This window comes from Spermophilus citellus, assembly GCF_964194105.1.
Source record: "Spermophilus citellus genome assembly, chromosome: X".
Taxonomy (NCBI): domain Eukaryota; kingdom Metazoa; phylum Chordata; class Mammalia; order Rodentia; family Sciuridae; genus Spermophilus; species Spermophilus citellus.
In genome coordinates this window covers 124,022,072-124,035,514 of record NC_138190.1, presented here as the reverse complement: position 1 = coordinate 124,035,514, position 13,443 = coordinate 124,022,072, and the positions used below count along the sequence as shown (strand labels likewise).

General features: G+C 41.5%; 1 long non-coding RNA gene across 1 annotated transcript; it reads left to right on the top strand.

The window, feature by feature from the left end:
* Positions 1-357: 357 nt before the first annotated feature.
* LOC308639693 lies at positions 358-7,266 on the top strand. Its single transcript, XR_014020099.1, has 3 exons — positions 358-489; positions 5,619-5,786; positions 7,101-7,266. It is a non-coding gene; the product is annotated as an uncharacterized lncRNA (long non-coding RNA).
* The last annotated feature ends 6,177 nt before the right edge of the window (positions 7,267-13,443 follow it).

The following is a 13,443-nucleotide window of genomic DNA, read 5'->3' as shown; positions in this document are numbered from 1 at the left end:
CTTACTTTTACAGTGGGGTCATTTAAAAAAGAATGTTATCTATTCTTTAAATATAATTGAAGGTCACCAGCTCTCAAAGATTTCACTCTTTCATTTTATTATGGTCTCCTTCTTCACAGATTATTCAGTTAATGATTAGGTACTGTGGTGAGCCGTTTCTTCGGACTGTGGTCACCATTACAAGATGGCGCTGGCTCCGCTGTGGTCTGTGACAAACAACTCCTTATTTGGGAGAGTTGGCACGTGATTTTTTAACACCCTATGAGAAAGCTCCACGTAGCAGCTTCGCATTGGGGCTTGGGATGCTTTATTAAGGCTGGGAGGGGCGTCCGAGAAAGAGAAGAAGAAACATCAGGGGCCTGAATAAACGGCTGAAAGAAGATTCCTGTTGTTGCGTCTTCCTTGCGGGCAAGGGGTCGCGACAAGTGGTGCCGAAACCCGGGAACCAGAACTTTCAGCCGTCAGGGGTGGTGCACCGGTTAGTCCCAGGTAAGTGGGATCCGCGACCAAAGCGGGGATAGTCCCAGTAAGTGGGATCCGCGATCAAAGCGGGGTCAGCTCCTCTACAAAGAAAGAGAGAGCTTTATATTTTATTGCAGCTGCACTGTGTACTTTTACTTTTGTTTTCTGTGTTTCTTTTGTTGCTGTGTCATGGGTGCCGCATCTTCAAGTCCGCTTCTTCTGGCCCTAGACGGCCTGTTACGTTCCAAGGGCCTGGAAGTGAAACATAGTACTTTACAAAGATTTTTACGGAAGTTGGATATTGCTGCACCGTGGTTTGCATATACCTAGTTGGGATAAATTAGGCAAAGATCTTGACTTTGCTTCTGAGCAGGGCATATTAGAGGGCGGGGTGATACCCCTTTGGAAAATGGTCCGTAGTTGCCTCACAGATGGCAGATGTCAGGAAGCACTTACTAAAGGACAGGAAGTTCTAGAACAATTACATGAGGAGAAATCGGAGACGGCAGGAAGTGAGGTATCTCGGGAGGATGGAAGTGTGCGGAGCGTGAAACAGGGGAAGAGACGATTGTATCCAGATCTCAGTGCGCTGCGCACACCCCCATGTGAAAGTGGGTCAGAGGAAGAGGAGGATGAGGAGGAGGAGCTTGGGAGGCTGTCTCGCCAGCTAGGGAGTTTAGCTATAGGAGAAGGGAACAAAAATAAACAGGAGCTCAAGAAATGTGATCCTCCGGATCCACCGCCGTATGGCGGGGGTGTTTCGGGGAGAGCTTTCCATGCTCAAACATGGAGGGCTGTTAACGCTGAGATGGGTCTTGCTTATCCAGTTTTTCAGGATGATAATAGGGGAAGATTCCATGAGCCCTTAGATTTCAAAATTGTGAAGACTCTGGCGGAGTCTGTGCGCACTTATGGGGTGGATGCCGCCTTCACACTAACTCAGGTGGAGAGTCTGTCTAGATACTGTATGACTCCCTCTGATTGGGCTAGCCTTGTTCGGGCTTGTGTTTCCCCAGGTAAATATTTGGACTGGAGAGCATTTGTGCTAGAGGGCGCAATAGAGCAGGCCGCCCAAAACCATGCGGCGGGACACCCTCATTGGGATAAGGACATGCTTTTGGGGCAAGGTAGATTTGCTAATCAACAGACGGGATTCCCTCTTGAGGTATATGATCAAATTAATAACATTTGCATTCGGGCATGGAAGTCACTTCCAAATAGAGGAGAGGTATCTGGTAATTTGACTAAGATTATACAAGGCCCTACAGAACCCTTTTCAGACTTTGTAGCAAGGATGGTGGACGCCGCTGGAAAGATTTTTGGGGATCCTGATAGAGCCATGCCCCTTGTCAAGCAATTGGTCTTTGAGCAATGCACCAAGGAATGTAAAGCAGCAATCGCTCCTTATAAGAACAAAGGCATAGAAGCATGGATGAAGGTGTGTAGAGAGATTGGAGGACCTTTAACTAATGCAGGTCTTGCAGCTGCTGTCCTTCGGATTGCAAAAGGGGGCGGTCCTGCCGCCGGAACATGCTTCCATTGTGGTCAACCCGGTCATGTTAGACGTGAATGTCCCAAAAAAGACAATTCCAAAAAAGACAATTTTACTGGACCTTCTCACGGTGGCCTTTCCAATGGCCTTCGTCTACCGGGGTTGTGTCCAAGATGCAAAAAGGGGAAGCATTGGGCAAGAGAGTGTAGATCAGTGAGGGACATCCATGGACAGCCTATTTCAGCTGGGCCAAAAAACGGCCGACGGGGCCCTCGACCCCAGGGCCCACAAATATATGGGGCAGTGGAGAATGTCACACCCGAACCCGAGACATGGCCATCTCTACGCCATCCCATGAAACGCGGAGAGCCACTACAGGTGCCGCGGGATTGGACCTCTGTTCCACCTCCAGACTCGTATTAACACCTAAGATGGGAGTCCAATTGGTGGAAACTGAGTTTACAGGGCCTCTACCACCTGGCACTGTAGGTTTGCTAATTGGACGTGCATCCTCTATTTTACAAGGTCTTCATGTTTTCCCCGGAGTCATAAGTCCTGATACTGTAGGGATAATAAAGGTTATGGTGGAAGCTCCAAGGGGCATTGTGTCCATCTCCCCAGGGGATCGGATTGCTCAATTGCTAATTTTGCCTAGCTTACATAATCACTTCCCTGCTGATTCAAGGTCACGGACAGGGAATGAGATTGGTACCACCGGAGGGAATTGTGCCTATTTGTCATTAGATATGAGCAATCGCCCCACTTTGGAATTAAGCATAGAAGGTAAATCTATTGTGGGATTACTGGATACCGGAGCAGACCGTAGTATTATAGCACTTAGGGACTGGTCTAAGGGATGGCCAGTGCAGACTTCTGATCAATCCTTGAGAGGACTTGGATATGCCCAGGCCCCTCAGATCAGCTGTAGACATCTAGTCTGGAAGGATCCAGAAGGACATAATGGTACCTTTCAGCCTTATGTACTTGATTTACCTATCTCTCTATGGGGCCGTGATCTGATGAAAGACATGGGGTTCACTCTTAGTAATGACTATTCCCCAGTGTCTCAACAGATTATGCAAAATATGGGGTATAGGCCAGGTCTAGGACTAGGAAAACATTTACAGGGACGTAAACATCCTGTACAAGGTCATCAAAAGCTTGACAGATTTGGTCTGGGTTTTTCCTAGGGGCCGCTGGGGCTCAAATACCCATAACATGGCTCACCGAGGAGCCTGTTTGGGTGCCTCAGTGGCCTCTTCCCTCGGTTAAATTGGCAGCAGCCCATGCTCTAGTTAAAGAACAACTTGACTTGGGTCACATCCAGCCTTCTACTTCTCCATGGAATACTCCCATATTTGTCATTAAGAAAAAATCAGGGAAGTGGCGCCTACTGCATGATCTACGAGCAGTTAATGCTCAAATGCAACTTATGGGGCCCATTCAAAGAGGGCTGCCTCTGCTCTCCTCGGTTCCTCAGGGTTGGCACATTATTGTTATTGACATTAAAGACTGTTTCTTTTCTATTCCTTTGCATCCTAAAGACTCGCAGCGTTTTGCCTTCACCCTTCCCTCGTGTAACCACGAGGAACCAGATCAAAGGTTTGAGTGGGTAGTGTTGCCGCAGGGAATGGCTAATAGTCCCACGATGTGTCAGATGTATGTGGGGAAGACACTCGCACCTCTCAGACAAAAGTATTCCTCCATCAAGATCATTCATTATATGGATGATGTATTATTGGCTGCTAAATCAGAGCAGACAGTTCATGAGGCCTATAAAGACCTAGTGAAGTTGTTAGCTCAATATGGACTGCATATCGCACCTGAAAAGATTCAAACAGGGGATTCTATTAAGTATTTGGGAGCAACAATTGGGTGTGACAAATTACGACCACAGAAAATCACCATACGAGCTCAGGATCTCCAAACTCTAAATGATTTTCAAAAACTGCTGGGAGATATTAATTGGATACGAGGATATTTACATATTTCTAATGTTATGCTACAGCCTTTGTATGCTACTCTTAGGGGTGATCCAGATCTTACTTCCCCTCGTAGCCTCACCAAAGAGGCTAGAGCGGCCCTTATGACAGTAGAAGAAGCTATACAACATGCTACTTTATGCAGGCTCCAGAGTGATAAACCTTTCCAGTTATGTGTGCTTGCCACTATGCGGCAGCCTACTGGAGTACTGTGGCAAGATGGACCTTTGCTATGGATTCACCCACATGTATCCCCAGGAAAATCCTTAGAATATTATCCTGATGCTGTTGCAGCATTAGCACTTAAAGGGATTCAACAAAGCATTCAATTTTTCGGACAATCACCTTCTTCTCTTATTATACCCTACACTAAAGCTCAACTTAGTGTCTTGTGTGCTACTCTAGATAACTGGGCTATTCTATGTTGCTCGTTTCAAGGGGATATTGATAATCATTACCCTTCTCATCCGTTACTCCATTTTGTTAAAGAACATCCTATCATTTTCCCTAAAGTAACTTCATCCAGTCCCATTCCGGGGGCTGTTAACATTTTTACTGATGGTTCCAAGTCTGGAATGGGAGCTTATGTAATTAATGATTCTCCCCCTGTCCAGCATCAATTTGCTCCTGGAAATCCACAATGGGTAGAACTACAAATTGTTATTGAGGTTTTTAAACAGTGTTCTTTTCCTTTTAATCTCATTTCGGACTCCATCTATGTGGTGCAAGCACTACAAATCCTGGAGGCTGTGGGAGCTATTAGTGATGCCCGTAATGTATCTGCTTACTTTAATCAGCTTCAACAGCTTATCCGTGGCCGCACTGCTCCTTTTTATCCAGTGCACATCCGGGCTCACACCTCTCTTCCTGGTCCGTTATCGCAGGGTAATGCCTGTGCGGACTCAGCCACTAGAGGTCAATTGATCTGTTTGGCTTCCTCCTTAGAGGAGGCTAAATTGTTTCACCAAAATTTTCATGTTAATGCTTTAACACTGCGCAGGCGTTTTTCTATTTCAAGAGCAGATGCTCGGCAGATAGTATTACACTGTCCCCATTGTGTCACATTTCTTCATCCCCCTACTTATGGAGTGAACCCACGGGGATTGAAGCCATTGGTTGTCTGGCAAATGGATGTGACGCACATACCTGACTTTGGTAGCCTCAAGTATGTCCATGTTTCTGTTGATACGTACTCTGGAATTATTCATGCTTCTGCTTTATCGGGAGAAAAGGCACGTAATGTCATTACTCATTGCCTGGAGGCCTGGGCGGCGTGGGGTGCGCCTACATCCCTTAAGACTGATAATGGACCTGCTTATACTGGAAGACAATTTACATCTTTTTGTTCTACTATGGGAGTGCAACTTACTCATGGTTTGCCTTACAATCCTCAAGGGCAAGGCATTGTTGAGCGTGCTCATCGCACCTTAAAGGAAACTTTACATAAACAAAAGGGGGGAATAGGTGCTGAACATACTCCTAAAGAATGCCTGTCCTTAGCTCTCTTTACCATTAATTTTTTGAATTTGGATATTCATGATCGCTCTGCGGCCGATAGACATGTGTCCCCTCAGCCCTCTGTGATTGGCTATGTTAAGTGGAAAGATGTTCTTACGGGCCAATGGAAGGGCCCTGACCCCGTGCTGACATGGGCACGAGGATCTGTATGTGTTTTTCCCCAGGATCGCACGGAACCGTTGTGGGTCCCTGAACGCCTGACAAGAAGAGTCTTGACGTCGGCTAACCAGCAACAGGAAATACCACAGCAATCCCGTGATGAGGATCTTCATTCTGCTAAGTGCTCTGGCTCTGGTGCTGATGCCGATGACACAGATGACACCAATGCAGTGGTGGGCAGTGGCACGGGCTTGGCCAATGCCAATGCCGGTTCATGGTAATTCTAGTGTCCTCCCCACTCTTTTCTCTACCTCATGTGAGATGTCTGCTCCCTGTGCCTCTCCTAGAGGGGACGTGGATAGCATTTTTAATCAATCTCAAGTTAATCTCACAGGAGTTTTTTGTTTCAGCCTTGGGAACACTCATTGTATTAGTCTTAAGACCAAGAATTTGACTAACTGGGAGGACCCATTGTGGTCCAGTCAGGTTTCAGGGAGCATTCTCAGTGCTGTGCTGAGCCAAGTAGTCTCAAGGGAACAAACAGGCTCAGGAACCCCCGCAAATAGCTCTGCTTTAAACACAACTACCTTGGCTATTATCTCCGAGGTACTAATCCCAGTGCCTCCTTCTTCTAATAGTCTTTATAATGCCACCCATTTTAAGGCCTCTCCTTACTGTACCCCTAATCTTGGTTTTCCCCCAACATTTACGCCTTGTCAGGATCATTCTTGGGAGCAATGTCAAGTTGCTAAAGGTTTCTCCCTTTCCCCCTCTCTTAAGAGGTATGTTTATAACTTTAACAACAGTGTCAACTCCTCTACAGGAGTGGGTTGGTCCTGGTTTCAATGGCTGATCTCCAATGAAAAGGGGGCTTCAGCTGATATTTCTGCACTGGCTCAATTGCTGGGAGCCAAAAGTTGGCTGGCTAATGTTTCTGGCACTGTTAGGGAGAGTGAATGAGGTAAAAGACTCACATCTGTTTCGTTCAACTCTCTGTTATATAATGCCGCATTGCCCCCTGCAATGGTCTGTGTCCAATCCCCGTTCTTACTCCTTTTGGCTAATGACACCTCGTCAGGGGTACTGGATTGTTCTAATGTTACCTGTCTCTTATCTGAGTGTTGGGATGGTTCTTGGACTGTAGCGGTGGTTATGAAAATTCCAACTTTTGTCCCAATCCCAGTCACTGCGGATCCTGACGAATTCCCCATTGTTGAGCTACTTAGAGTCCGCAGGGATTTTGGAATCACAGCTGCTATAGTGACAGCCGTGGCGGTATCTGCTGCTGCAGCGGTCACGGCCGGAGTGGCCATGGCCAGTCAAGTACAGACTGCTGCCACCATTAATCAAGTTGTTCAACAAACTTCCACCATACTTGAATCCCAGAATACAATTAATCAACATATTTTGTCAGGGATTTTAGCTGCCAACCAAAGAATAGATTTACTCCAAGCTCAGGTAGAAGAATTGGCTGATTTGGTGCTTTTGGGCTGTGTTGACCAACGTGCACATTTATGTATAACCTCTGTCAGATTTAATGATTCCAGGAATGCCTCCCGTATCATTGGCGAATACTTGGCCGGAAATTGGTCCATGGCAGCGGAAGACATGATCCAGTCTCAACTAACCCAGATAGCTGTCTTGAACAGTACCCATGTCGATCCCGTAACTTTGGGTCAATTCACCGATTGGATATCCTCTGCCTTTTCCTTTTTTAAAGAGTGGGTGGGGGTAGGCATTTTTTGGTGCAATGTGTTGCTTCGGTATGGTTCTCTGCTTGTGGTTTCTCTGTCGCCTCAAGGCCCGCAATGCTCACGATAAAGCTATGATCATACAAGCTCTTGCAGCTTTAGAAAATGGCAACTCACCTCAAGTTTGGCTTGCGCAAATTAAACAGTAAATCTTTGACATGGTCGTTGCACCCCAAGTCTTACGGACATTGCACTGGGATCGACATGTCTTTCCTTGTTATTCTCTTAGTGTTGGAAAGCCCTTGCACTCTGCCGGCTTTCCTACCATTGCACGCAGATGGGTTTCCACACTAGTGCTTTTCTATCGCCTTAAGACCCGTGCCTTTCTTTTAGGGTGTTACCAACTTGTTTGTCGTTGTATTTCTATACAGCCACAGTTCAGCCTTAGCTATCCCCCTTCGTCCACCATCGTCACGATACAGGATGTGAGGCAAGGCACTGCACTTGAGTGATCCTTGAAGTGGACCTCAAGGAGAGCATGTCCTATTGTATGCGGGTTAGACGCGTCCACGCCCCGTCCCACGGAGAAAAGCGTCGGCTGATATGGCCTCAGATCTGGGGAAGGCGCCTCCTTGGGGCTGAGCCATACTATGCAGCCACTTCTGCACAGTGGGATAGGACCTCTACTCTCTCCTGTGTTGTTCTTAGAAAACAAAAGGGGGAACTGTGGTGAGCCGTTTCTTCGGACTGTGGTCACCATTACAAGATGGCGCTGGCTCCGCTGTGGTCTGTGACAAACAACTCCTTATTTGGGAGAGTTGGCACGTGATTTTTTAACACCCTATGAGAAAGCTCCACGTAGCAGCTTCGCATTGGGGCTTGGGATGCTTTATTAAGGCTGGGAGGGGCGTCCGAGAAAGAGAAGAAGAAACATCAGGGGCCTGAATAAACGGCTGAAAGAAGATTCCTGTTGTTGCGTCTTCCTTGCGGGCAAGGGGTCGCGACAAGGTACAGCTTGACCTTTAACAATAAGCAGATTTAATGTCAACTAACAATGATGATACATAGGTGATGGCTATTTCATGTCTTATATGCAGAAAGCTTGTGAAATTTTCATATGGAAAAATAATTTTATGATCAATTAGCAATGATTTCCAGGGTCAAACAAATGGATCACTTTGTGTCTTCATAGGTTTTTGCATGACTTAAAAGTAACACAGTACTTAATATATAGTAAGCATGCAATAAATATTCAAATGATTTTCTTCCACTCACATTTCAAGATTTTCTATGCAAAATCTTCCCATTTGCTTTACTTTCGGTTTATAAGGAGTTTAGAAAATTATGTAAAGAATATCAATTTATTTGACTTCAATGCTAAGTTGTTTGATTATATCCAGAAATTATAAAAATGTAACATTCTTGAAAAAAATTCCAAATTAATAAAGTCTTAGGATTATTATACCTATTTTCACAAAAGTAACTTCAAGTTCCAAAGAAATAATAGTAGTAATAGTGCATTACCTTTTCATTGCTGTTCTCACCATACCTAACAGGAAAAACTTAGAGGAAGAAAAGTTTATTTCAATCTAAGGTTTCAGAGATTCAGTGCATGGTCAGCTGACTTTATTTTTCTGGGCCTCAGATAAGGCAAAATATGATGGTTCGACAGGTGTGATTGAGGGAAACTCTTAGCTCATGGCAGCTGGGCAAGAGAACGAGATCCAAGAACCATGGAAAAAATATAAACTGCAAAAGTACACCCCCAAGTGACTTATTTCCTTCAGCCACATTCTACCTACCTACAATTACCACCCACTACAGTAGTTCTTCCAAATAATTAATCCATCCAATGGATTAATTTGCTGATTGTTATAGCTTACCTCTGAACATTCATGCATTATCATACAGAAGCTTTTTTTTTGGGGGGGGTAAGACTTCATGTCCAAGCCATACACAGTAGTAATAATAATTATAACTAGCATATTAAGATATTATTATGTTCAGGGATTATTATAAGTACTATTAAAATTCATTAAATTTCCACATCCCTATGAAATAGATGGAATCAATAAACTCACAGCCTAGTTACATGATTTGCCCAGTCACATGACTAGTAAATGACAGAGTGGATTTTGAATGGAAGTCATCAGGGTTTAGTGTCCATGGGTTTACAAACATTCCTAAGTTAGTTAAAAAGGAAGGAAAATATGGAAGAAACTAGTTATGTATCAAGGGTTGGAGAGACAGTAGGAGAAGTAAGCAATTGCAGAAGAAATATTTTATCATGATAATGTTTAGAAATGCTGCCGATATGGTGAAAATAAAAGCTGACTTCTTGTTTCTTTGATTATTGTTTTTAAGTTTTTAAATAGAATATCCACATGTCAGCTGTATTTGTGGCAGACTACTTCAACCCCCTACCACTTCATACAACTGAGAAAAAGCAAAGGTAGTATGGCCATATTGATGCTTCTTGTCCTGATTATACTATATCTTAGAACAGTTTGTCTATCAGACAAACAAGTCAATGGATAAGTAGTAAAACAAATCACAGACTACACAGGAAAAAATATAGTCTTGTGGGTCTTTTGTAACCTCTGAACCATGGAAATTTGTTTACTATTTTACCAAAGTCAAAAGGCATCTTGAAATCCTATCTCACTATCTCGTCTTCCTCTTTTTTCCAGGCACAGTCAAGATTGGCTTAACATTAGTGTCAAGTGAAAAACATAGAGGAAATATAAATAATCACCCAAAAAATGAAAAGTGCTTTCAAAACATTCATATACAAAAATAAATAAGCAAAGGGAAAAGATTCCACATAGGCAGTTCAACCATTTGGTAACTCAATAGAACCATATGCTGTCATTTTTTCAAACTTTATTCACAGTGAAAGCAAATTCAGGAAATTGAAGGCCCACCACTAATGTAGGATTTGGTTATCATAAGCTTAATTGCTTTTCACAATTCTTTTCTTTATAAGTCTCCAAACAGAGTGAATTTTAGCTCTTCAGATAACAGACTTGGACATTCGAATCAACCATCCAAAATTTCTTTTAGGAGATTCATTTGTTCCTCTATTTTTTTGAGGAATGAAATCAGGTTTGGTAAATTAATTAAGAACTCCTTTTGTGAGCAAGAAAAGGATTGGGCTATAAATACTACTCTGACAATTATGTATATTTCTGGGTACATCAATGTGGATGCATTATTTGTCTTATTTCCAACGAATTAGACTGAGAAATGAGTTGCTATAACAATAGTGATGCTTCAAGGTCTACCTTTCATAGCTTCTACAACTTGGCCTTTACCTATTTTCTCATGCATATTCCTTACATGAAAATTCTCCTGAATTGAAGCTGGTCAATCATCTTCCTATGAATAATCAATATGCACTCATATCCCTTATTCAAGTACAGAAAATAGTTTTATCAGAAGTACAAATATGTATTAGTTGGTGGTAGTTGCCTAAAACACTATTAAGAAATAGGGTAGTCAGAAAAGGATTGTCAATAAGGTTCTTCTTCCATCTAAATTCAATTGATGCTACTTCACCATCCTCAAGCACCCTTCTCATTCTCTGAATATAAAAAAGTGCCATTATTTCATCCATATATATATATATATATATATATATATATATATATATATATATATATATTTCAAAACCTGATAAAGTCTTTATATCTGCTTTTTAATAAAATAAATGCACCTGTTATAGTGGGGAATCTCCTTAATTAGTATAGGCAATGTTTGTCTGAAAATGATACTTCTATTATTTTGTCTTCTGCTTTAGCTCGAGGGTAGAGAGAATTGTTTATATTTTGAAAGAACTTCTGAACACAAGACAGACATAAAAAGTGATCAATGAAGACCTCAATTTTGAAGAGATGTTTTCAGAGAATCATGCCTGATTGTACAAATCTTATTTCATCTGATTACATTCCTCTCATGGCTTTGCTAATGGAGATCCAAGATGGCAGAATAGAGGAGGTACTGTTTCTGGCTGCTCTGTGGAATTAAACCAAGAAAACAGGCAGCATCTCCAAAATGTCTCACCTAGATGGAATACAACATCTCAGAACATAAGAAAGAACCCCTATACAGCGGATTTTCACAGAAACCATCAGAGCTGAGACCACCTGAATTAATGAAACAGAAACCCATATCCAAGAAGCCTACAGGAAGCCAAATGTGCAAAATCACAAGAGATCCACACAAAGACACATTATAATGAAAATGCCTAACATATAGAATAAGGAGAGAATTTTAAAAGCCATAAGAGAAAGGAATCAGGTTACACTTAGGGGTAACCAATTAGGATAATGGCAGATTTTTCAACACAGACCCTGAAAGCTAGAAGATCCTGAAACAACATATTTCAAGCTCTGAAAGATAATGGGTGCCAACCAAGAATCTTGTATCCAGCAAAACTAAGCTTCAAATTTGAAGATGAAATAAAAACCTTCCACAAAAAACAAAACTTAAAAGAATTTATAGCTAGAAAACTGGCACTACAAAACATCCTTGGCACAATATTCCATGAAGAGGAAATGAAAAACAATGAATACCAGCAGAGGGAGGTAGCACACTAAAGGAAAAACTAATCAAAGAGGAAAACAAAGTCATGTTAAATAACAAAAATAAACAAATATGGCTGGAAATATAAACCATGTCTCAATAGTAACCCTAAATGTTAATAGCTTAAACTCACTAATCAAAAGTCATAGGCTCTCAGAATGAATTTTAAAAAAGATGCAACAATATGCTGCCTACAGGAGACTCATCTGTTAGGAAAAGACATACACAGGCTGAAGGTGAAAGGTTGGGAAAAATCATAGCACTCACATGGACTATGGAAGCAAGCAGGGGTTTCCATACTCATATCAAATAAAGTAGACTTCAAGCCAAAGTTAATCAAAAGGGGTAAAGATGGACATTACATACTGCTCAAAGGAAAAATACACCAACAAGACATAACAATCATAAATATATATTCCCCAAACAATGGTGAAGCTATGTTCATCAAACAAACTCTTCTCAAGTTCAAGAGTCAAATTAAACACAACGCAATAATCATGGGTGACTTTAACAGACCACTCTCACCACTGGAAAGATCTTCCAAACAAAAGTTGAAGAAAGAAACTATAGAGTTCAATAACACAATTAATAACTTTGACTTAACTGACATATATAGAATATTTCAACTGGCATCAAGTGGATACACTTTCTTCTTAGCAGCACATGGATCCTCTATAAATAGACCATATACTATGCCACAAAGCAACTCTTAGCAAATACAAAAAAGTAGAGATACTACCATGTATTTTATCAGATCATAAAAGAATGAAATTGGAAATCAACAAAAAAATAAAAAATAAAATATTATGCATCACATGGAGACTAAACAATATGCTACTGAATGAACAATGGGTTACAGAAGACATAAAGAATGATATTAAAACATTCTTAGAGGTAAATGAGAACACAGACACAACATATCAAAATCTCTGGGACACTATGAAAGCAGTACTAAGAGGAAAATTCATTGCTTGGAGTGCATTCCTTAAAAAAGAAAAAGTCAACAAATAAGCCCTAGAAAAAGACGAACAAATCAGCAGCAAAAGCAGTAGAAGGCAAAAACAATTAAAATTTGAGCAAAAATCAATGAAATCAAAACAATAGAAACAATTGAAAAAATAGACAAAACAAAAAGTTGGTTCTTTGAAAAGATAAATAAAATTGACAGAACCTTAGCCAAGCTAATGAAGAGAAGGAGAGAGAAAACTCAAATTACCAGCATCAGCATACATGATAAATAAGACAATATCACAACAGACACTACAGAAATACAGAAGATAACTAGAAATTATTTTGAAACTTTATATTCCAATAAAATAGAAGACATTCAAGGCATTGACAAATTTCTCGTCATATTATCTGTGCAGATTGAGTCAGGAAGATATACACAACTTAAACAGACCAATATCAAGTGAGGAAATAGAAGAAGCAATCAAAAATTACTAACGAAGAAAAGCCCAGGACTGGATGGATACACAGCTGAGTTCTACAAGACCTTTAAAGAAGAACTAATACCAATACTCTTCAATTTTTTTCTCAGGAAATAGAAAAAGAGGGAGAACTTCCAAACTCATTCTATGATGCCAATATCACCCTTATTGAAAAAACAGACAAA